The sequence below is a fragment of the Schistocerca gregaria genome, chromosome X, assembly GCF_023897955.1.
Source record: "Schistocerca gregaria isolate iqSchGreg1 chromosome X, iqSchGreg1.2, whole genome shotgun sequence".
NCBI classification, from domain to species: Eukaryota; Metazoa; Arthropoda; class Insecta; order Orthoptera; family Acrididae; genus Schistocerca; species Schistocerca gregaria.
Window position 1 is genome coordinate 583341015 of NC_064931.1, and position 26476 is coordinate 583367490.

Genomic DNA, 26476 nt, shown 5'->3' on the forward strand with positions numbered 1-26476 from the left:
ACATGATGCTGCAAAAGTCATTGAGCACACTTATGTTTCCTCGGCAGTGAAGACATAATGCACAGTGTGAGACTGCTGGAAAAACTGTGAAAAAAGAAATTACATCTGCTGAGTTCTTTAGCATATTGCAATGCTGCCTGGATAAGGAGGTAATTCCTCACTTTGTTGTAGCTAAGCAACACATCCAAACTGCTGCAGGGGACAGAATTTTGAAGAGGACAAGTCACACCACAGTGAGACAGTGGACCGGTAGACAAGATATGAGCTTGATCCATATACCAGAAAGCTGTTTGATTGTCATCAACTTCTGTCATCAGCTTTGCAGCCATTCGATTGGGAGTGCGTGGACATAGCCAAGGCATCACAATGGTGAGCCAGTTTGTGCAAGACAGCAAGACAACATCCAAGCAAGTTTGAGCAGTCAAAACATCTTACAGGAATATAAGTGCCAAAACTAGGACATTGTCAACACCATGTTGTAAACTACCAGACATTTGTTGAAACACTCAAGAAAATAAAAGCAAATCAAAATGACATAATGGCTAGTTTTTACGAGGGTGCCAGTAGAAGACATGCTGGATCTTTTGGCCCAACTCTTTCCATGTGGAATCCTCAAGTTGTTATGTTATGTTCTTATAACAACGCTTCTTATACCATGATGAATATTATGAAATAATGGATGGCACAGTGATGGACTCACCACTGCCCCTCGCAGTCATGAATTTCTTCATGGAGCACTTTGAGGAGCAAGCTCCAAACTACGCGATGTTGTGTCCACCTTGCTTCCCAAGATAAGTTGATGGTGCCTTCCTGATATGGCCCCATGGTGAAAATACACGGCAGCAGTTAATGGATCATACAAACGGAGTTCATCAGAACATTGAATTTGCCATCGAGATGGAGCGGGATGGCAAGCTACCGTTCTTGGATGTTTTCATGTGGGGGGAAGGCAGGAGGCTGGCTTGGTCATTCAGTGTACAAGAACCAATGTACACTGATCAGTATTTAAACATTGATAATTTTCACTCTTGTACACTAGAAAATGGTACTGAAAACGTTAATACACACAGCAAAATTTATTTCCAATGACAACCACTTACAGTCTTAACTACAGCACTTGAGGCACATGTTCAGAGAGGATGATTATAGCAAGAGAGACACTGCAAATGCTTTCAGATGTCACCAAAGATGGATGTCTTGTGAATTGGCAGAAGAAGCCAAGCCAACAGCTTTCCTGACATACTGTGGGCCAACTAGCAGCAAGTTAGGATGTGTACTGCAGAGACATGGATTGAGACCAGTGCTTTGTCCCACCCCCAAAAAACGACATATGCTCTGCCTTGTTAAAGAGAACATAGCTCTTCATGTGTCAGGCGTGCATGGTGTCCCTTGTGAGTGCAGCAGGATTTATGTAGGTCAATCAATTTGCACAGTTGCAGGGTGTTGTACTGAGCACAAGAGACATATTAAACAGAGGGAGCTGAACAAGTCAGCCATATCTGAGCACTGCCTGGAAAACGGACACAAAATACAGTTTGAGAACACAGATGTTTTGGCTCATGTGTCAACATACGTGGATTCTATTATAAAACAGGTGACTGAGATTAGATTGAACAACAACAATTTCAATAGAGACCAGGGGCACACTGACTAGGGCATGGGGACAGGCTTCGATATCAGGAGGAAGCTACAGTGGATGACTAACAATTATAGGGAGGTTGGGAACAGCAGTTTCAAACGTGGCACTGGCCCCTCATGCCACCTTACATCACTCAGACCAATGTCTGGCTGGAGCTGCTATGAGCTACCCAACTCACCTTCAATGCATGTATCATTTCTGTCCTCTCTGATAGGTGCCAGTGACTGTAATCATGGCTATATAAGTGGAAAAATGTGCCATGCCCAGCTGTCAGTAGTTTTACACCTGGAAATGATGACAGTGATAATCATTGAACACTTGTGATTTTTTTTTAATTGAATCAGCTTGAAAACCGAGAATATTTTATTCAAAGATTTGTTTAACATATTTTTGTTCGAGCAACAAGATACAGACTCTAGCTGTCACACTGTCCTCAAGGGAAAGTCTCTCTGTACTAAAGCACAAATGACACATTTGCATAGCATCATGTTGTGAAGTGGCTCTGAGCCTGAGTGGGCTAAGCAGCTGCCACCAGCCATCATATACTATGGTGGCAGAGTGTGCCCGTGGTACCAAGCCACTGGAGGTGTGACAAAGCTGGCATACATCACTGGGTGTACCAGATCCTGTATGGCCGCAATCAGCATTCAATAAAAAGTTGCAATTCCATGCCACCTGTGGTATGCTGTAGAGTGGTATTGACACTTGATACCAAAAATGCTACAACAGAACCAAGGCTGTCTTCAGACAATCTGACCCTCAACACACAGAGGTCATAGTTGACAATATGTCTCCTGGAAGCACACAGTTCACAATGGTCTCATTTAATGTCAGTTATAACAAGAAGTTCAAATTTTACAGCAGTGGTACAGATTAGAAGTCTTAGGTAACTCTCTTCACTTTACACACTGGAGTGTATGTTGGTACTACCTCCCCTACCTGTTTCTCAGTTGTAAACATCAGCATGCTGCCACCCTGAAAAGGTTTTCACTTTCCTGGGCTGACTAATAGTATATTTATGATTGTATTTATTATGGTAATGTAATTATTTGGTGTGAACATTATAGTTTTGTTCTCTAGTATGATTGTGTTTTTATGTTCCATGCTCCTACCTCCTCCCTACCCTTTTCCCACACTTGCTATGGTTATTCAAGGAGATGACGGCAAAAGGGATGGACGGGCATGCACGGCCAAAAATGGATGGCAGAATAGAATAGAAGGAACATCTCCTTAGGCGAGAGAGGTTGGAACCATGTCTACAGACAGAGAGATGGAAGTCCTTTGTGTCCTCTACATGGTGAATATATCTGGACTAGATTCAGAAAGTGCTTTTCAGTGATAACCTTCTGTTATTGTTATGGTGGTGTGCTGTTTTATGCATCATATGTGAGTGATATTGTTGTATCAAGGGATGTCTTGGATGAGTTTATATGCTGGGTTTATTCTTAGGTTTGTATGTGTAGGAATGTCAAGTAGGTAATTCATCATTTCTTTATGAATAAATAACTGTTGCTATGATAAGGATCGTGTGCAGTAATCTCACATTTTCAGTCATTATTCAGTGTGCCATTTTTGTGTTGCAGATGTATAGTGAAGTAAATCTAAATTTGATGTTCACAGTAAACTTTTATTTTGGTTGATTACTGTTACAGTGATATGTGTGGCAAATTGGTGAGTTGGTGCTTGCACTTTCAATCTGTTATGATGTGTCAGTACATCCTGGGTTTCTAATTCACCAGTGTATCTTCGCGAGATTTGTTCTATTACTTCCCATGTTTATCATAGTTCCATTTTCTTTCTGTGATAAATAGTTTTTTGGAATTTGAAGCAATAATTAGCACATCAATCTATCCTTCACATTTGCAAATGTGGAATAAACTCATTTTCTGGTTAGACTCTCTACTGTTAATGTCTTAGCTATCAGGTAATATCAGTGGTTTTGTGGGTGGCAGTAAGTGTCGCATATCTTCCATTAAAGTTTCCTCATGATTGTCCACCTGTGTATATTTCTTGTGTAGGACAATTTTTGTTTGCAAGTAAAGAAACAAGTTCAGATATCAACTCTGTGTACAGATGAGGTTGTTGAGTGTGCTATATCGTACAACTACAGACATGATCAGGGGGTTGCTGTATCATTGGACCGCATGCCAGCTCCACAATACAGGATGGATTGTATGTCAACACAGCAGTTGAGCAAAACCCACCAGTCAGTTTATGAGTTAAGATTCCATTGGACTCTATATGAAGGAGCAGCAAGCACCAGCCTCTTCTCCAAACCACTTGCATTGCCACAAGTGATGCTACATGCAGGGCACTACTTGCTTTGCCAGTCAAGTGTGTTCCAGTTTGCCAAAACTGAGCCCAAGTGACCTCCTGGCCACAGAGCTGCCAGATTCAAGTGCAGCACCAACCATGGAAGATCACGAAGCACCACAGTGAGCAGCCAGCATTCATAACCAGAGCCATCACCTCCACCAACCTCGGCCTCAGCTAACACTGTGCGCCTTGGAGGTTATACACTGTTTGAATTAATTTGCTGTCACTGCAGGACATCTGACCTGACTTAGAATCAGCCAAGTGTTGTCTATCTCCACCAGTGAACTACGGTCAAGCTACTGTAAAAAGATCCGTGACAGTTGCAGTGAGCTGGGTGCAGCCGTTCTGCATGCCTACCACAATCAGTCACATTTTGCAGTTGTGTAAACATCTCTTTGGCAAAGCCTCAGTGTTGCTGGAACTGTATAGAAAGCTATTGTTTTGCAGCTGAGCACTGGTAACAGTTTTGTCAGCTGTCATCCATCAGATTATGCTGACGTAACTATAAAGTAAACTAAACTATTTTATGACTTCCATCCAGAAAGATTATATATATCAAATGCAAAAAAAAAACTATGCACCGTGAAGGAATTACCTGAATGGGATGGAAACTGGTAGACGTGATGTACATTTAAAGAGGAAAAATTACAGTTTCAGAAAAATTGAATGATTCATTCAAAAGAAAGAGCCTCACAAATTGAGCAAATCAGTAACACTTTGGTCTACCTCTGGTCCATATACAAACTGTAATTTGGTGTGGCATTGATTGAGAAAATTGTTGGACGCCCTCCTGAGGGATATAATGCCATATTATTTGTAGTTAGCACATTAGATTGACAATATGCTGAACTGGTGAGAAGGACCTACCAACGATGCTCCGAAAGTCCTCAGTTGGGTAGAGATCCAGCGACCTTGCTGGCTAAGGTGGGTATGACAAGCATGAAGACAAGCAATACAAACTCTCAAAGTGTATAGAAGGCCATTATCTTGCCAAAATATAAGCCCAGGATGGCTTGGCATGATGGATAATCCAATGGGGCATAGATTGTTGTCGACGTACTGCAAGGGTACCCTAGATCACAACCAAAGGGATCATGTTATGAAATGGAATGGCACTGCAGACCATCACTTCTGGTTGTCACACCATATAGTGGTTGACAGTCAGGCTGCTATCTCACCACTGTCCCAAGCATCTCCAGACACCTCTTTGCTGGTCATTGGGACCTGGGACATTTTGTCTGGAATAGAATTGTCTTCAGTGATGAGACCTGCTTTGAATTGAGCCCTGATGACTAGAAAAGAGGTGCCTAGACACGCACTGAATAGCAGTGGTATACCAACCTGACTGTTACCTGACATATGGCCTAACACACGAGAGTGGTGGTTCATAGAAAGAACCAGTTGGTTGTCATTTGTGGCACACTTACAGAACAGTATTACATAGATGGTACTCTACACCCCATTATCTTGCCCTTCATGCCAAGCCATCATTGACTTGCTTATCACCAGGATAATACCCATCTGCAGAAGGTGTGTGTTTCTACTGCTTGTTGTCATGTTTACCAAATCCTACCTTGGGCAACCAGGTATCCAGATCTCAACTCAGCTGAGAATGTTTGGAGCATTGTGGGCAGGGCCCTCCAATGAGTTTGGAATTTTGATGATATAAGGTAACAGGTCGATGAAATTCGATACAATATCCCTCAGGAGGCCACCCAGCAACTCACTCAATCAATGCCAATCCAAATTACAGCCACCAGTAGTGGACCAACATGTTACTGATTTGCTCAGTTTGTAGAGAACTATCTCTTGAATATACTGTCATGCAGAAAAAGGTTGAATTAGTTGAATGACAAAAACTAACTTCACTTAACAAATGTTTATTCAGCACTTGCACACACAAGAGTGTGGAGCGAACTGTCTCCAGCTAGAACACATACAGTATACATACAGCCACAAAACATTCCAGTACAATGATTCTTGACATTTGTGGGTACTTCTAGAATGTACCCAAACCAAGTATAGAAATTAAAAGTGTACAGTCCAGGTGAGTTTTGAATTCATGGACCTCCATGCAATACTTTAGTATCATAACCACTACACCATGGTGCTACTCAGATTCTTCTGCGGCCCTGATCTTTCCTTAAGAGATCAGCATCTCAGTGTTACGTCCTCCTAGTCCAGGAACGAGTCATTGGTCCTGCTTACTCCAGCGTCTGATGACTGATGTTCACCCTGGTGGTAATCTTAGAACTTTTTTTGCCTCTGTGCTCTTCATCACTTTTCCGCTTGTTGCCTGTTGCTGGAGCTTCAAATTTACCCTGGGTTGCAGGATCATTGTAGGGCTTCATTCGAAGGACGTGGACCGTATCTCTGATCTTTTGTCTTCTTGTGTTGGGGTCGAAATCATCAACTTCATAAGTAACATCAGACAACTGTCTTACAACCTCATAAGGTTCAAAGTAGCATCTGAGGAGCTTCTCTCAGCGAGACCAATATTCTGAAAAGGAGTGAAGATCCAGACGAGGTCACCAGGGTGGTGGCTTGTGTCATACCTTTGGCGATCATTTTCTTGAGCCTGCTGAATGTGGAGGTGAGCTAACTGCTGAGCTTCCTCAGCTCTGGTTAACACCTGGCTGATGTCATCATCGTCCACATCATCAGGATGTAATGGGAAAACAATGTCCATCGTTGTAGTTGCCTCACACACATGCACCAGGAAAAATTGCATAAATCCTGTGGTGTCTTGTTTGATAGTGTTGTAGGCAAATTTCATGAAAGGTAGCACCTCATCCCAGTTGCTCAGCTCAACGTTGATGAACATTGATAGCTTGCCAGCCAAGGTCTTATTAAGGCATTCAGTAAGCCTGTTACTTTGTGGATGGTAAGCAGTCATCATGTGATGTGTAATGTTGCACAAACAGTTTATCTCTGTCACAAGATTCGATTGAGAAACTTTCCCTGGTAATGATCTTGGGGCAATGTCTTCCACAATGAATTTGGCTACCTCAAATGCTTCGGCTGTTTTCACAGCTTTTGTAATGCTATAGCATGTCAGATAATTAGTGCACACAATACTCCATATATTGCCACTAGCAGACATCAGAAATCATCTGAGGAGGTCAATTCCAACACTCTAGAAAGGCGTTTCAGCTGGTGGAATCGGTATGAGATGGCCAGGTAGTTTCTGAGGAACTTCCTTTCTCCTCCGGCACTCTCAACAGTGCGGCACATAGTGACAGACACTCCTAAATAAACCTGGCTAGAAAAATCTCTTACAGATTCTGTCATATGTCTTAATAATTCCTAAATGTCCAGCTTCAGGTGTGTCATGGAATTTCTAAGCACATGCGTTTAGAAACCACTGGTAGCCACATCTTTCCAAAGGGATTAAAGTTTTTCTTGCAAAGTAATCCATTAACTACCTTAAATTGTTCGTTCACATCCTGTAACTGATTTAAGTCAAGCATAATTTGAGATATCTTGGCGTCCTTCTGCTATCTTCATCAAAGTCTTGATGGTCTTGCACAGGGGTTTCTTGAGACACAGTTGGCATCTTGGTGTTTTCTCCCACCCTTGTACAGTATGATAGTGTCATACTGTTGAAGATGTAGTGCCCACCTGGCGAGTCATCGTGTTGGCTCCATAAGACCTGTCAGCCAACAAAGTGAATGATGGTCTGTAACAACTGTGAATAGCCTTCCGTAGGGATACTGTCGAAATATGCACATGGCCCAGATCACAGCAAGACATTCTCTTTCTGTAGCTGAGTAGTTTCTCTCAGCTTTTGTAAGTGTCATAAAAGCATAGGCTGTAACCTTCTCTTTTCCATCAAAAATTTGGACCATATCAGCACTGATCCCATACCCACTGTCATCTATGTGTAGTTCTGTAGATTCTCTCTCATCATACAGACCATGTACAGGGTCAGTTGTCAGAGCATTTCTCAGCTCATCAAAAGAATCTTGTTGAGCACCACCCCAGGCAAATTTAGCATCAGCTTTTAACAACTCTTGGAGTGGCCTGTCTTTGATACAAAAATCTTTGATAAAACAACGGTAATAAGAACATAATCTGAGGAAGCTTCTCACATCTCTAATACTTTTAGGATTAGGAATTTCCATTATAGATCTCACCTTTTCTGGGTCTGGCCGCACACCTTCATTTGGCACAAGGTGTCCAAGTATTTTGATTTCTTTTGCTCCAAAGAGACACTTTCTTGGATTAAGTTTCAGTCCGTCTTGTTTAAGAAACTTAAGTACGGCCCTCAGTCTTTTTATATGTTCATCAAATGTCTCTGAGAACACTATAATATCATTTAAATAACAAAGACACATTTTACACTTCAGGTGACGTAGAAGATTATCCATCATCTGTTCAAAAGTTGATGGTGCATTACACAAACGAAATGGCATTATCTTAAGCTCATACAGGCCCTCATGGGTGATGAATGCAGTTTTCTCATGATCAGCCTCATCTACTTTAATTTGGCAGTATTCCAAGTACATGTACATGGTTGAGGAAAACTTAGCTCCCTTCAGACCATCTAGTGTATCGTCAATTTGTGCATTAGGGTAAATTTCCTTTCTAGTTATCTTATTAAGTTTCCTGTAATCAACGCGAAAGGGCCAACTGCCATCCTTCTTCCTGACAAGGACAACTGGTGATGACCATGGGCTCTGCGGAGGCTGAATGATGTCATTCTTCATCATTTTCTCTATCTCTTCACGAATTATTCGACGTTTCCATTGCTGACACATGGTATGCTCTCTGGCTTATTGGTTGATGGTCTCCAGTGCTAATCCGGTGCTTCACCATTGATTTGTCTAATTTGCTCTTCACCTGTGGATTGAAGCATTCAGAGAACTCTTGAAGAATGGCAGGTAGCTTCTTCTGTTGTTTCTTAGTGAGATCTGGTGAAAGTTGAGCTACAAGATCTTGTCTTGTAGTGGTAGCGCTAATTTCGCCCACAGACTCAGCATGGAATGTTTCTATGACACTCAGCTGTTCTTCAATTAACGGTTCGGCGTTTGCTATGCACATGCATTTTGGAAGGATCTACAGTTATTGGTGACAGTTAACTATCCACAATTCACCAAATCCATTCTTAAACAAGACAACAGAGGCTGGGATGACCAAGTTAGTCTTCAGTGGTATGCTTCTCTTACATTCCACTACAAGATCTATGGATTGATGCATGGCATGACATGTGACAGCTACCATTCTAGCACTGACTGCAGGAATGATCCCTTCAACCAGCACACAAAGACTCCACACACTCAGATGCACATCTTCCTTTCCATAGTATCTCATCTCGTCTAGCATAATTTTCGAGCTACCACAATCTATAATTGCCCGTGATGCTTTGAAAAAGTCCCATCTGAGAATGGCGTCATGACTACACTCTTGTAAGATGATGAATTCTAAGGGCTGTGTATGGCCACTCTTACCCATACAAATAGTACATATTCCTGTAGGTTTTACATATTTCCCATTAGCCACCTTCAGCAGAGATGTTAAGCTGTTGAAAAATACAGTTATCTGCAACTGGCGACAGTACTTCTCCGAAATGACTGAATATGATGCCTCAAGAGTCCACAAGAGCTAGGGCTGGCGGCCATCCATGAGGATATTGATGTAGTTTCCTATCATTTTTGTAGTGATCGACAGTAGAGGATTTTTCTCTTCAGCAGCCTCACCTCCAAGAAAGGTCACACCCTTTAGTTTTCCAGGTTGCAGCAGCTAGGTGATTGGCTGAAGCTTCTAAACGGTGATGGAGACCTTGGTTGGTGTGGGGGAGCTTCCTCTCAAGTGGCTATCTTGCAGCTATGGTGACCTTTGTCGTCCTGCACCCACATCTTCTTGTTCATCTTTGTTGTCCCGGAGTTGGAGTCAGCTAAGATTAATCTTATGGTGTGGGCATCACCAAATACCTGCTGCCTTTCTCAACAATAGTGCACCACATGTCCCAGTCATCCGCAGTGGAAACATACTGGTTGGTTATCCTGTGTCCTCCAGACATCAGTCTTCCATGGTGCCCAAACAGGTTCCTCATTCGGCATTGTAGGAGCGTAACTCCGCCAGGGTCTCGACTTTTTCACCATTTAAAGGGAAATGAAGGATGAGAGATTGGTTTCAATGTCTGTTCCACTTCCTCCCTTATGACCTCTTGAAGTGTCTCGGTCTTTTGCTTGATGTGCAATCCAAGTGCCTTCTGAACTACCTCTTTTACTATCTGACAAAGAACGCTTGTGAAATCAAGTGCTTCCTCTATCACAGACATTTGCTGTTGAAACTTTCTTCAGGAGTAGGATTTGATACATATCCTCAGCAACACCCTTCATGAGCTGTGCAACTTTGTCTTCCTCCTTCATTCTAGAATCCAGTATTTTACACAGCTCCAAGATGTCTTGAATGTAGGATGCTGTAGTTTCTCCTGGATGCAGTGCCCTGCAGTTTACTTTGTCTTCAGCCTTGCACTTCTGTTGTTGTGTGTCACTGAAATACTTGCACAGTTCCACCTGGAATACTTCCCAGCTCGTGAACTTCTCCAAGTAGAAAAATTTGTTAGCCAAACACATGGTGTAATCACATTTGTTAAATTTGACTATATGGTCATATAACTTCAGCCACTTGTTTGGATCTTGGCCATAGTCACCAGAAAACCTGGAAGGCTGTCTCATGTGGTGGCACACAGTTGCTGTCATCATAACGTCCTATTCTTCTTCTGTCTCTGGTAAATTATGATCTGTTGAATGTGGCCCGAACTTGGGTTTCTCGCCATGTAAACGGCAGCTCTGTCATGGCCTGATGGGAGATACTGTGTTGTCAATAATTTGCGCTATCACAAGTTCTGATACCCAGTGTCTCCGCCAGAGTAACGTCACATAGTTAAAGGTGCGATTAGTTGAATAATGAACACTAATTTCACTTAACGAACATTTATTCAGCACTTAAACATACAAGAGCATGGAGTGAAGTGCCTCTGGCCAGAACATATATACTATCTACACAGCTACAGAACATTCCAGCATAATGATTCTTGACATTTGTGGATACTTGTAGAATGCACTTGAACTAAATATAGAAATTAAAATCGTCCAGTGCTGGTGAGTTTTGAACTCATGACACTTAGTGCAAAAGTTAAGTAACATAACCACTGCACCATGATGCTACTCAGCTTCTGCTGTGATAATATCACCCAGTTTTTCTAAAATTGTAATCATTTGTTTGTCTGTACATGTACATCACATCTATTGATTTCTATCCCATATAGGTAATTCCTTCAGGGTGTACAATATTTTTCCTTTTCTGTTAATGTATTTATGCTTCCTTCAGACTTCATTGGTATTGCATCCCTGCGGACATTTATTTGTGATTTTTATTGCTTGAGAATCATTATTTGCTTGTATGGACTCATTCTGGTCATCAGAGACTGAGTAACAGGAACATGAACTGAAACAAATACTATTAAACTATTGTATTAGTTAGCTGTGATGAAGCAAAATTTTGCAAAAGTTTAGCAACTGTTTCTCATCTTGTTTATATGCATATTGCATGCTCAATATCTAACATATATTGTAAGTTCTTACCTTTACTCCTTCCGTTGTTTGTATTCCAATCAGGACACAGCAGTATCACAGTCATTGTTTGTGAAGGGACATCTTCCTTTTTCAAGTAGAGGCATCTTCTTTCTTCATTTTATTTAATGGGATGACCCAAGACTGTTTAAAGTCGATGATAAGTAAAAAGATTTTCTTTGAGATTGTATGACATCTTTGTACTGTGCAATTTTTAATTGGTACAAGATTCTACTCTGGTGATATGCAAAATATGGTAAATACTAATTTCAGCCTTAGTGCTTGTTCGTTAGGTTATGTTCACGCTGCAGTCTCACTGCTCTCAGCTCACCGGCATGGCACTGATGAAACAAACCCACTGAGTTATAGTGATGCTTGTAATATACACCATCACTGGTGCTACACTGCTCACAATTATTGTCATCAGGCAAGAACATTGAGGTGGTTCACATTTGGAGATGTGTCCATTGCCAACCATTCTAAAACTTGATTTGTGATTGGCTGCTTCAAGTTCACTCTAAAAGTACTGTTGCTAGGAGAACTGCTGATTGTTTTTGCTGTTTGTCTTACACTATGCATTTATGTCTACATTTCCATCTAAATCCAAACTCTGTAAACCACTGTCAAGTGTCTGCAAACCACTATCAAGTGCATGGCACCACGTATTAAGGTTTGTTTCCATTTCTTTCTGGTATGTAAAATGGTAAAAATGACTGATTAAATACCTCTCAACAGGCAGTAATTAATTTAATCTAGTCTTCCAATCACTGGAAAAGGCATACAGAGGGGCTGTAGTGTATTCCTAGATTCATCACTTACTGCTGGTACTTGAAACTTTGTAAATAGTATTTTGTGAGATACTTTGCTTCTGTCTTCAACAATCTGCAGCCCAGGTCTTTTGACACTTCCATGGGTTAAACAAACATGCAAACACTGTTGATTATGTCCTATATGTACTGATAGTCCTATCTGGTATGGATCCCAGATATTTGATTAGTATACAAGGATGGATCAAACAACTGTTTCATAAGCACCGCCCTTTGAAGACTAACCACAGTTTCAGTAATCTACAACTGAAACCAACACGTGCTGGCTGACGATGAAGACACAGGCTAAATAAGAAAATGAAAGCTTCCAAAACTGGAATTTAACACAAAAAAATTGTGTTGCTGCCTTAAAACAACCTTAACTTGTACCACTAACAGCCTCTCTCTGTGTCAATTATTGGTGTTACAAAAACAAAATGACAAGATTTAAATAAGTCCTATCAAGGCTATAAATTTTATTTTATTTAGTAGATTCATCCGCACATCACGTTGTTGCTCATTTGTGGTACTGTGCTTTAACATATCTTTGTTGGCAAAATATTTCTCCCAAACAAATAAAATTTTGATGTCTATACACTTCAGTTTATGATTATACTGTAGTAGATAAGAAACTAATATCCACTGAGATAGAAATTGAAGCGTCATATGAAATTGGGAAAACTCAGTATCAGGTGTGTGTGTAAATTGATAATTGGATCCTTCACTTGCCCACTTGACTCATCTCCTGATGTGACTGAAAACTTCACTTGTACTTAAATTCCCCAATAATACTGTAATCATTGTGGGAGACTCCAACAGTTAATTGGTAAAATTACAGTTTTGTTAGTGGTGATCATGATAGGACATCCTGTGAAACTTTATCCAATACCTTCTCCTAAAATTGCCTAGAACGGATACTTAGGAACCCCACACATGATGGAAATGTATTGGATCTAATGGCAGTAAATAAACCTGACCTCTTTGAGGATGTCTACATCAAAAATTGGTATCAATAACCATGACACAGTTGTGGTAACAGTGATTACCAAAGTACAAAGGATAACTAAAACAACCAGAAAGATACATATGTTCAGTAAACTAGATAAAACAATTAGTATCATTCCTCCATGAGAAACTTCAAACTTTCAGAACAGGCCAGGAGCATATGGAGGAACTCTGCCTAAAGTTTAAAAGATTTGTTGAGCACATACTAGATAGATTTGTACCCCATAGAACAGTACATAAAGTGATGGAATCTCCTTAGAATACATTCACTGTAAAGAAATTTCTGAAGAAACAGATCTGCCTCGTGATGACTGGGTGTTGTGTGATGTACTTAGGTTAGTTAGGTTTAAGTAGTTCTACGTTCTGGGGGATTGATGACCATAGCTGTTAAGTCCCATAGTGTTCAGAGCCATTTGAACCATTTGAAGAAACAGAGACTAATACATAACAGGTGAAAGGCAAAGCATAAGGCAGTATAAATGATGATTAATTGAATCCCTCAGCTGCTGACAGGGTCCCAGAGAAAAAGCTGAAATGCTTAACTGCATTATTTTTTTTTCTAAACGAAAGAAAGCAAAGGAGAATTGCCCCAATTTAATCCTAGTACCACTCGAAAGCTGAATGAAATAAGTATTAGTGTCAGTGGTGCTGAGAAACAACTGGAATTGTTCAAAATTGAACAAAGCTCCACTCCCCTATGAAATCCCTGACATATTTTGTACTGAACATTCTGCTACTTTTGCCCCCCTTCCTCCCCTGTAGGGTTGTGGGGTGGGGAGGGGGGGAGGGGGGGCATCACACAGCAGAGGCCAAAAGTTGGCACCGTCAGCACAGTTAAGTCAGACTGTGAGCTTATAGCATTGACCACATTGCACCAATGTTTGTAAGCAAATGTGGCAGCCTTCATGAAAATATAATACAGGATCCCAACAATAGGAACAACATGTTTGGTGTGTAGGTTATATCAAAAAATTTTCTTTGCCCCGTGTGCCCAACTTGAGTGAATCCAGCAGTATTAAGGAACAGAGGTTTCAGATGTGTCCCTGCTGCTGCAACTTCATTGAACAGACCTGCATATAAAACATACTCACACAGACACAAGGCAGAACATGTTCATGCTTTATTTTTGCAGTGATGGTTTAGTGATTTCAGTGCTCATTAGTGTGGTGGGATATGTTGTGATTTCAGTGGCTATCCATGTGAAGGATTGTGTAGTGCAAAAAATGGTTACTTTTGCAAAGCAATATGTTGTGACCTCAGTTGTCACATGAGTGACATATTTTGTAGTGCACTAATGCTTGCTTGTTTGACAGGATGTGTCAATGAATGCAGTGATCACCTGAGAGACGGATAGTTTACATTGCTCTTCAGTGGTTGCTCTTGCATGAGACGTTCTATTTTGACTAAGTGGTTCCCTCTGGAATGGGTATTTTGTGACATTGTGATCATTTCTGTGAATAGTTTCTTGAACAAACATTGCTGTCAGTAACTTGTAACTTGGTGAGCAATTATGTTTTTCATGTGTCAGAACATGTCCTTCATTAATTATCCCAATACCATGTACTTTCATCCATCTGAACTTTAAGAGATCTGGATCCGCTGCTCCCTGTTAGCGAGCTAAGATCTCAGCTACTTATTTATGACCCACCCCCTTTATTTCCAGTACTTCAGATGTACCTAGAAGTATTTCATGATCATCTGTGTCAGATGCGTTGCTGAGATATAGGAAAATACCTGTTACATTTTAACTCTTGGTTTAAGAATCATGAAAGAAGGTTGTATAAATAGAAGAACCCTGGAGATACTAAAAGGTATCAGATAGATTATATAATGATAAGACAGAGATTTGGGAATCAGGTTTTAAATTGTAAGACATTTCCAGGGGCAGATGTGGACTCTGACCACATTCTGTTGGTTGTGACCTGTAGATTAAAACTGAAGAAACAGCAAAAAGGTGGGAATTTAAGGAGATGGGACCTGGATAAACTGAAAGAACCAGAGGTTGTACAGAGTTTCAGGGAGATCAGAAGGGAACGATTGACAGGAATGGGGGAAAGAAATACAGTAGAAGAAGAATGGGTAGTTTTGAGAGATGAAGTAGTGAAGGCAGCAGAGGGTCAAGTAAATAAAAAGATGAGGGCTAGTAGAAATCCTTGGATAACAAAACAAATATAGAATGTAATTGATGAAAGGAGAAAATACAAAAATGCAATAAATGAAGCAGGCAAAAAGGAACACAAACGTCTCAAAAATGAGATCGAGAAGAAGTGCAAAATGCCTAAGCAGGGATGGTTAGAGGACAGATGTAAGGATGTAGAGGCTTATCTCACTAGGGGTAAGATAGATACTGCCTACAGGAAAATTAAAGAGACCTTTGGAGATAAGAGAACCACATGTCTGAACATCAAGAGCTCAGATGGAAACCCAGTTCTAAGCAAAGAAGGGAAAACAGAAAGGTGGAAGGAGTATATAGAGGGTCTATACAAAGGCGACGTACTTGAGGACAATATTATGGAAATGGAAGAGGATGTAGAGAAAGATGAAATGGGAGATACGATACTGCGTGAAGAGTTTGACAGAGCACTGAAAGACCTGAGTCGAAACAAGGCACCCAGAGTAGACAACATTCCAGAATATAATAATTCCAATCCCAAAGAAAGCAGGTGTTGACAGATGTGAAAATTACTGAACTATCAGTTTAATAAGCCACAGCTGCAAAATACTAACACAAATTCTTTACAGACGAATGGAAAAACTAGTAGAAGCCAACCTCGGGGAAGATGAGTTTGGATTCCGTAGAAATACTGGAACATGTGAGGCAATACTGACCTTACGACTTATCTTAGGAGAAAGATTAAGAAAAGGCAAACCTATGTTTCTAGCATTTGTAGACTTAGAGAAAGCTTTTGACAATGTTGACTGGAATACTCTCTTTCAAATTCTAAAGGTGGCAGGGGTAAAATACAGGGAGCAAAAGGCTATTTACAAATTGTACAGAAACCAGATGGCAGTTATCAGAGTCGAGGGGTATGAAAAGGAAGCAGTGGTTGGGAAGGAAGTAAGACAGGGTTGTAGCCTCTCCCCGATGTTATTCAATCTGTATATTGAGCAAGCAGTAAAGGAAACGAAAGAAAAATTTGGAGTAGGTATTGGAATCCATGGAGAAGAAATAAAAATTTGATGTTTGCAGATGACATTGTAATTCTGTCAGAGATAGAAAAGGACTTGGAAGAGCAGTTGAATGGAATGGACAGTGTCTTGAAAGGAGGATATAAGATGAACATCAACAAAAGCAAAACGAGGATAATGGAATGTAGTCGAATTAAGTCGGGTGATGCTGAGGGATTGAGATTAGGAAATGAGACACTTAAAGTAGCAAAGGAGTTTTGCTATTTGGGGAGCAAAATAACTGATGATGGTCCAAGTAGAGAGGATATAAAATGTAGACTGGCAATGGTAAGGAGAGCGTTTCTGAAGAAGAGAAATTTGTTAACATCGAGTATAGATTTAAGTGTCAGGAAGTCATTTCTGAAAGTATTTGTATGGAGTGCAGCCATGTATGGAAGTGAAACATGGACGATAAATAGTTGGAACAAGAGGAGAATAGAAACTTTTGAAATGTGGTACTACAGAAGAATGTTGAAGATTAGACGGGTAGATCACATAACTAATGACGAAGCACTGAATAGGATTGGGGAGAAGAGAAGTTTGTGGCACAACTTGACCAGAAGAAGGGATCAGTTGGTAGGACGTGTTCTGAGGCATCAAGGGATCACCAATTTAGTATTGGAGGGCAGCGTGAAGGGTAAAAGTCGTAGAGGGAGACCAAGAGATGAATACACTAAGCAGATTCAGAAGGATGTAGGTTGCAGTAGGTACTGAGAGATGAAGAAGCTTGCACAGGATAGAGTAGCATGGAGAGCTGCATCAATCCAGTCTCAGGACTGAAGACCACAACAACAACAACATTTTATTCTTTACCTGTGAATTCTAAAACTACTTTGACCAACTTTCCTATAGTAGCTTCTTTTCCCTATCAGATCTGAAACCAAACTGTTATTTCTACAGAAGTTGATATTTCTTTAAATAATCCGTATGTCTATTTTTCATAATAGTTTCTATCATTTTTGACAATGAAGACCAAAGTGTTAAATCTAGGTTGTAGTTATCTGTATTTTCTTTATCACCTTTTTTGTGGATAGGGAGAACCTTTGCTTGATTTAAGTAATAGAGAAGCAACTGGATGTGTGTGACCTATTTATAATATCTGTTAGAGGTGCTACTTTGCTGCTAATATAGTCTTTTGATAGACACACTGGAATCTCATTTAGACCCGTAGACATTTTACTCTTAAATTTATGCACAGTCCCAACAATTTCTTCTCCCATTTCAGTAGCAGATTTTTTATTTGTCTGTTTTGTCTTTATGCTACCAGTTCCCTGTTTTACTATATTCATTATTGCTTTTCTTTTATTGTTGAACGTCTGTATATAGCCTTATCATTTTTTAATTGTTTTTGTATCCTGCAGAAATTTCCTATATATGATTTTGTATTTGACAAAAAACTGTACGAATGCCGGATCACTCTCGTTATCTTTGCTAGAGCTGAGATATTTAGGATTCTGGTTCCTTTTTTTACGTATGTTTTCTGGTGGATTCTCCAAGAGAATGTTCTATGTTAGGAAATATCTCGTCAAATTTTCTTTTGGATGTAGTCATGAACTTGCTGAAATTTTCTTTTAAATCTGTTCCTGAAAATACTTCTGACGTAGTGTATATTTTTATTTTTTGTCACATATGCACATTTTGCTCCAGATATAACAATCCAAGTTTGCTGCCTTCGAGCAGACAATGCCACCACCATTTGATGCTGTAGCTCTCAGGTGAAAAAAATATATGCTCTCAATTGTTAATCATCTTGCAAGGTAGACAGTAAGTCTGCCTCCTTTCTGATATTATGCAAAATTAGTTGTAATCATTCTAAACTGTCTGGGCACTGGTAATATTACTCACAATAGCACTAGTGAGTGTATAGGATCATTTTGTATTTTCTCAAAAATAAAACTCCAAGTGAGATCATCATTTTAGCAACTTTTAATTATCATTGTCTTCACCCATGTTCATAAGTATATGCAGTTTGCATGTCAGGGGGATAATTGGAAAGTGGATCAGCAACAAGAGTGTTGGTGAAATTTTGGTTTAACTTGTTAAAACACAGTACGATGGTTGTGGCCATTAGTCAATCATACTGCTACAAGTTGCACAACATGTAGCCTGCCCACACAATCCATAATTCTGTAGAACTCTGGTTTATGTAACACTAGTAAGTAAGGCTCTCATGTATTCAGAAGACTGGGAAAAAAAAGGTTTTTTTTTGTAATCAGTTGATGTTTGATCAAACTAAATAAATAATAATAAGGAAATAAATAAATAGATTTGATGATAAAAGTCATTCATTTTCTGTTCACGACAATGTGAAATGTAATGGCTTGTAGTGCTAGAATTGTTACAGCCATTTGCTGTTGGCTGGTGGAGGGAAAAGGGGGGGGGGGGGGGGGCGAGGTGCACAGTGCATGCTATTAACTGTACGTTGATGGGCAGGTGGAATATGCTATATGCTGCAGGTGGCAAATGACCACAATCCATCTACCTTTACATATGGAAACATCCAGGCAAATTTTCAGCAAGTCGGAATAGCGAATATGATCATACTCTAAAATAAAAAAAATTCTTTCTTAGCTTTCTACTATTTTTGAACTCTGGATGTCGTAAGTAAAAAAGTGCTTCATCTGTATTGTACTTTTTATTGATTTTGTAGTTGTTGGAACACTAATTCAATTAATGAAATAGTTCTTATTGTCCATATAATGTATTAAACATTTATTTACCTTTACATTTTCCTCCTTCATAGTTTTATAAGCCTATTCACACATTTCTGGAATTATTTTGGTTAATGTGCAATGTGATAATCAGCTGCTGTACGAGGTGCATTCAAGTTCTAAGGCCTCCAATTTTTTTTCTCTGGACTGGAAAGAGATAGAAACATGCGCATTGTTTTAAAATGAAACCGCGTTCATTGTCAATACGTCCCAGAGATGGCAGCCCCATACGGCAGATGGAATTTTACCGCCAGCGGCGAGAATCATAACTGTTTTAAATACTTAAAATGGCGACGTTTTCCTTACTTTAACAGCGTGCAATCATTCGTTTTCTGAATTTGTGTGGTGTGAAACCAATGGAAATTCATCGACAGTTGAAGGAGACATGTGGTGATGGAGTTATGGATGTGTTGAAAGTGCATTCGTGGGTGCGACAGTTTAATGAAGGCAGAACATCGTGTGACAACAAACCGAAACAACCTCGGGCTCGCACAAGCCGGTCTGACGACATGATCGAGAAAGTGGAGAGAATTGTTTTGGCGGATCGCCGAATGACTGTTGAACAGATCGCCTCCAGAGTTGGCATTTCTGTGGGTTCTGCGCACACAATCCTGCATGACGACCTGAAAATGCGAGAAGTGTCATCCAGTTGGGTGCCATGAATGCTGACGGACGACCACATGGCTGCCCATGTGGCATGTTGCCAAGCAATGTTGACTCACAACGACAGCTTGAATGGGACTTTCTTTTCGTAGGTTGTGACAATGGATGAGATGTGGATGTCATGTTTCAATCCAGAAACAAAGCGCCAGTCAGCTCAATGGATGCACACAGATTCACCGCCACCAAAAAAATTTTGTGTAGCCGCCAGTGCTGAAAAAATTATGGTCTTCATGTTCTGGGACAGCGAGGGCGTAATCCTTAACCATTGCATTCCAAAGGGCACTTCGGTAGCAGGTGCATCCTACGAAAATGTTTTGAAGAACAAATTCCTTCCTGCACTGCAACAAAAACGTCCAGGAAGGGCAGTTCGTGTGCTGTTTCACCAAGACAATGCACCCGCACATCGAGCTAACGTTACGCAACAGTTTCTTTGTGATAACAACTTTGAAGTGATTCCTTATGCTCCCTACTCACCCGACCTGGCTCCTAGTGACTTTTGGCTTTTTCCAACAATGAAAGACACTCTCCGTGGCCGCACATTCACCAGCCGTGCTGCTATTGCCTCAGCGATTTTCCAGTGTTCAAAACAGACTCCTAAAGAAGCCTTCGGCGCTGCCATGGAATCATGGCGTCAGCGTTGTGAAAAATGTGTACGTCTGCAGGCCGATCACATCAAGAAGTAATACCAGTTTCATTGATTTCTGGTGAGTAGTTAATTAGAAAAAAATAAGAGTCCTTAGACTTTGAATGCACCTCGTATTGTAAACTAGAGTAGCTCTCTTCTGTTTCAAGAAAACCCAGTGTCACATTTTGCCTTTCTTCAGCAGTTATAGCATTTCAGAAGACTGTATTCTGTTTTGTAATACTGAGCAAATACTGAAATAAGTTATCATCCATTCATAAGTAATTTATATATAAGACTTGAAGTTCTCCACTTACAGCTCTCATAACAAATTTTGGTGAGTGCTTTCACTATCTCGATGTAATAGCTATGGCTTCATCCAAGTATGTTTCCTTTACTGAATTAACAGAGAAACAGTAAGCCACATTGAAGGAATTAGAAAAGGAAATAATTGAACTGCAAAAACCTCGAGAGCTGATTTCCTGGATCTATGGAGTAGCTACCAACAGAAATGAACGAGATCCATGATAAACTGTAATCCCTAGGTGACATGATAGACAAACTTTTAGACTGAATGATGGATTTGCCTTTAGATCAAAGAAAATGATATAAGAATAGTTAACCATGCACAAGTGGCAGGAGCAGGCATAGATGCTTGGGCAAAGTCTAAGGAAGATAAAATCTCACAATCTGTGAATGAGCAAATCCTGACTGCTGTTAGTAACCTGATGACAAAGTTCCCTCCGACAGTGGGCTAAGGAAGGAATTACTCATGATCTAGGAACAAACACAATAAAATTTTTTCAGTGGAGAAATAAAATAGGAGAATCAGTCAAAAACATGAAAAAACAGTTAATAGATAACGGAGGGACAGTGCAGGATCAGATTATAACAGTCTGAATGTGTGTCAGCCCGTTCAAAATATTTCACCTTCTGCACGTGGAGCACTGTCAGTGACAACACTACACACAACAGTAATGATAGAAGGAAAGATGCTTAAGCATAGAAATTTTCAAATATATTCATCAGGTAAGAGACAGTATATCCTGTGCCATTCACTTTACAGGTGTGTTGCCCCTGTCATCAACCAGGCCACAAAATATAATTTGTGTAAACAAAGGTATACATGTGGCAGACCCATATGAGTAACTGAAATCAATGATTCATGTGAAACATACCCCAAGGTGACAAAAGTCATGGGATAGTGATATGCATATATGCAGATGGTGGTAGCATCATGTACATGTGGTATAAAAGTGCAGTGCATTGGCAGAGCTGTCATTTGTACTCAGCTCCCTGATGTGAAAAGGTGTCCAACATGATTATGGCCCCATAGTGAAAATTAATAGACTTTGAACATGGATTGATAATTCAAACCTGATGGCATGGGACATTCCATTTTTGAAATCATTAGGGCATTTAATATTCTGAGATCCTCAGTGCCAAGAGTGTGCTGAAAATACCAGATTTCAGGCATTACCTCTCACTGTGGAGAATACAGTGGCTGACGGTCTTCATTTAATGGTGAAGAGCAGCAGGATTCGTGAAGAGGTGTCTTTGCTAACAGACAATCAACACTGCATGAAATACAAAATCACATAAATTAGTCTGGGACATATGACAAGTGTATCCATTAGGACAGTGCTGTGAAATTTGGCATTAATCGGCTATGGTGGCAGTCGAACAATACAAGTGCCTTTGCAAAAAGCATGACATCATCGGTTGGGCTTGTGACCCAATCAGTCTAGTGGGAAATTGTTTGCTGGTCATATGAGCTCCAATTTTAGTTGGGGAGAGCTGATGGTAGATTTCAGGTGTGGCACATGTGACACAAGGTCATGGACCCAAGTTGTCAACAAGGCACTGTGCAAACTGGTGGTGGTTCCATATTGGTGGTGTCTGTGTTTATTTGGAATGGACTAGGTTTTAGGCCTGCTGAACTGATCATAGATTTGAAATCATTATGTTCAGCTACTTGGAGACCATTTGCAGCCAGTCATTGACTCTACGTCTCCAAGCAACAATATAAATGTTATGGACAACAATGCACCATGTCACTGGGCCACAGTTGTTCACAATTCATTTTAAGAACAATCTGGACAATTTGAGTGAATAATATGGCCACCCAGATTGTCCACCATCAATTCCACTAATCATTTATGGGACAGAATCAAAAGGTCAGTTCATGCACAAAATCCTGCACTGCCACCACTTTCACGTTTATGGATAGCTATAGAGGCATTATGGCTCATTATTTCTGCAGGGGATTTCCAATGGCTTGTTGAGTCCATGCCATATTGAGTTGGTGGACTACACCAGGCAAATGGGGGTCAGACACAATTTTAGGAGATATCCTATGACTTTTGTCACCTCAGTGTGCAACATTTTGAAAAGGGCTTTCTTGTCAAATTGTTGTCCAGTGGTGTGCAGTTAACTACAGAAGAAGGTTTTGACTCAGAGCTTTTCTCTTTTCAAAATGGGAGGTTGCGTTGGTATTTCAAATAATAACTTAATAAGGCATGCTATTAGGGTGAACCATTTCGGGTAGAAATATTTGAATGATCTCGAAGCAAACACTGCCTGTTGAAATTAGAGAGAAACTTATCCAGAAGTTTGGAATCCAATCTGTAAGAATATAAGTGTGTATTGCATTCGATGGGCATAATTGAAGGAGGCATTTAAGTTGCAACCAGGACCCAGAGGTTATTATTCACAAAGACCTAGTACAATCAATGGTTGTATTGGAGTACTACCATATGAGCTGTATGTGGGCATCCCCAACCAACTAACAAACTGAACAGTTATCAAAACAACAACAAATGAAATGGTAGTGGGAATTATTACATATTAACTGAAACAAACAAAGGTCCAATGAAATAAGATATGTCCTGGCCATGCACCTAGTAATAATATTGAAGTAACAGACATCTGCAAACACTAGTGAATTATGACTGGAGATCTCAGTAACCAGTGATTACCAAAGTCATTGATGATGTCAGTCACCCTGCTGAACAATATCCAGTAAACTGTCTCTGACCACATCAAGCCCTGGAGAGCTGATCATGAGATAAGATAGGGCCTGTGATAGAGCTGCAAAATTCTTTCATTATATTAATTGAACCGACATGAGGGAGGACCTCTGCTCTGTTTGATTCAATGTAACCAGGAATAGCTGTTGTTACTACAATCTGCAATTTGGACCAGTATTGAGGATGTTTCAGCAACTATTGTTCTAGACTCAGGAGCCTTTGTCAGTGTGATTTCAAGCAGTTATTTCAATATAGTATCCACAAAAACAAAGTTGTGTAGCATTCTTGTACAGAACAGAAAGATTATTGTGTATGATCCAGAAATGTTAGAATGATGGGGAAGTTACTAAAACTAGGAAATGTAGCAGTACCGTGAACCATTCTTGTACCTGAAGACTTGATTGTTGATTATATTCTGAGACTTGTGTTTATCCATGAGAACATGAAATTAACTTCTTTATAGGCAAGGTCTCCTTTCTGACTGATAGTGAAAGAGCTAAAGTTGAGGTGCTGTGGAGGGATGGTAGCCACAGATGGTAGTGCCAAGTTTTCCAGATTAAAGTCATTGTAAAGGAACATTGCAGCACATGAGTATTTCTGAGCCTATAGAACAAATAACTTGGAAGTCACATCACAAGTATAAAAAAAATTAGAAGAGCCAGTAAATCCAACCAGCAAGCAAATACAGCAGAAGTTAGACCTTTTGAATCAATATGGGGAGATATGTGAACAGAAACTTGGTTTAATACATGGAAAAACATCATCTTAATGAACTTCCACACACAGCCCTGTACAGTAGTTTCTGCCTTATCGCTCTGTCTCAGTGGAAAGCAATAGACAAAGAAATCAAAGGATGTTTCAAGAACTTAACAGGTTCATAAGGAAGTATTGTAACCATCAACAAACACTAAGGATTGACTACATAATATCGTTTGAAGAAATAGTGAATCTGCTGTTTTGTCAACACACTACATTACAGCAGAGCTAATGTTTCACAGGAGGTTAAAGAATACATGGGTGGACCAGATTCCACAGGTTCCCAATAACAGAGACTAGTGGGAAGAAAGGGTTCTGAAAGCTTTGATCAGTTCGACAGAAAAAGTGTTCATAAGAAAGCACAACTGTGACAAGAAAGTGGTAAAAATGGTAAGGTATATCAAATGGCCCAGAAAGTATTATTAAGAAGCCATCCAACTATTGAACAAAAAGAATGAAAAGTTGTAGTTGTTTTTTATGGTACCTTTTGTCATTCTAAGGGTTCCAAATCTTGGTGCATACCTATTAGGGCACCCAAGTAATCATCAAATTAAAGGACTTTATCCTCATCAAGATTCACTGAAACATTGTTCTTTGTGGAATTAGTGTGCATCATTTTAGGAACACAGAATCAACTGGAATTTTTGAACTGAATATTTATGTTGGTGTAATGCCAAAATTACAATCTTTTTACTTTACAGCATGTTTTGAATTTAGTCATAAGGTATGTATTTAGTTTTGATACTGTGTGACATTTATTTGTATGTTGTTGTGTGTAGTAGGTAAGTATTATCCTGCGTAAGATGCAGGAGCTCATGAATTATTCTTGAATTTTAATTAGTCATATTATGAGAACACTCAAGATCATTTTTGTTAGAAATAAGATCTGCTTACAAATGATGGATATTATTACAAAATAATGTAATACAAAGCTTTATGTTTATGTAGATTGAATGTTTCTCACCTGCCAGTCTTAAGTTAATTATTTCCTACTTTTGTTATCTACATGATTATTCTTTAATTCATAATTAAGTGCCTAGCAGAGGGTTCATCAAACCATGTTCAAGCTATTTCTCCACTGTTCCACTTTCAGACAGCACACAGGAGCAATGGACATTTAAATCTTTGTTTACATGCCTTGATTTTTCTTATATTATTATGATGATCATTTCTCCCTTCCTAGGTGGGTGCCAACGAAATACCTTTACACGCTGAGGAAAGAGTTGGTGATTGAAATGTCTCGAGAAGGTCCTACCACAACAAAAAAATACCTTTGTTGTAATGATTGCCACTCTAATTCATGCACCATATCACATGGTACTCTCTCCCTTATTTTGTGATAATACAAAATAAGCTGTCTTCCTTTGAACTTTTTTGATGTCCTCTGTCAGTTCTATCTGTCAAAGGTCCCACACTGCACACCAGTACTCTGGAAGAGGGTGGACAAGCATAGTGTAAGCAGTCTGATTACTAGACTTGTTGGAGTTTGTGACGTTTGTCTACTTTATTTCTTCATGGATAGTTCTCTGTGTGGATGTACTGCATAGTCATACTCGCTGAAAAGTGGGGGGTGGAAATTCAATACTGGCACTGTAAATGATGTAGTTGGCAACTGCAGAATTGTGTTTCACAGCTCTTTACTTTCACTGTTCACATCCCCCCTCTTAGTAGTACATAATTATATGTATTGGTAAATGTTGAAAAGCCTCATTAACAGGTTGCAGGCAACATCAGCATACTGCTACAATAGTTGACTGTTGAACATGTATGAGAAGTGAAAACCTAAACATGCAGTTCACAGTTCTTGCAGAATAATATGTGACACTATTTTTCCAATAAATTAAACAGACATTGTCATTGTTCTAACACAGGGCATATTAGTGTTCCTCTTATTTCACTGTTAAGTTGATGCATTGTTGTTAATCTAACCAATATGTATTTCATATCTGAAAATTGGCCAGGGGCTGACTGACTGGGGACCAAATATTAGTCCTTTACATATCCTCACAATAATAGGCACTGAAACTATGCACTGTTCAATGTTTAAATTACAGAAATGACAATTAAAACATTACTCATTCAGATAACTGAATACATCAAAAAGTTCATTCTGTGTACCAGTTCCTTCTTCCACAAAGGTTAGGCCAAATTATTTGTTTAAGTAATGAAATTTTTAAGTAA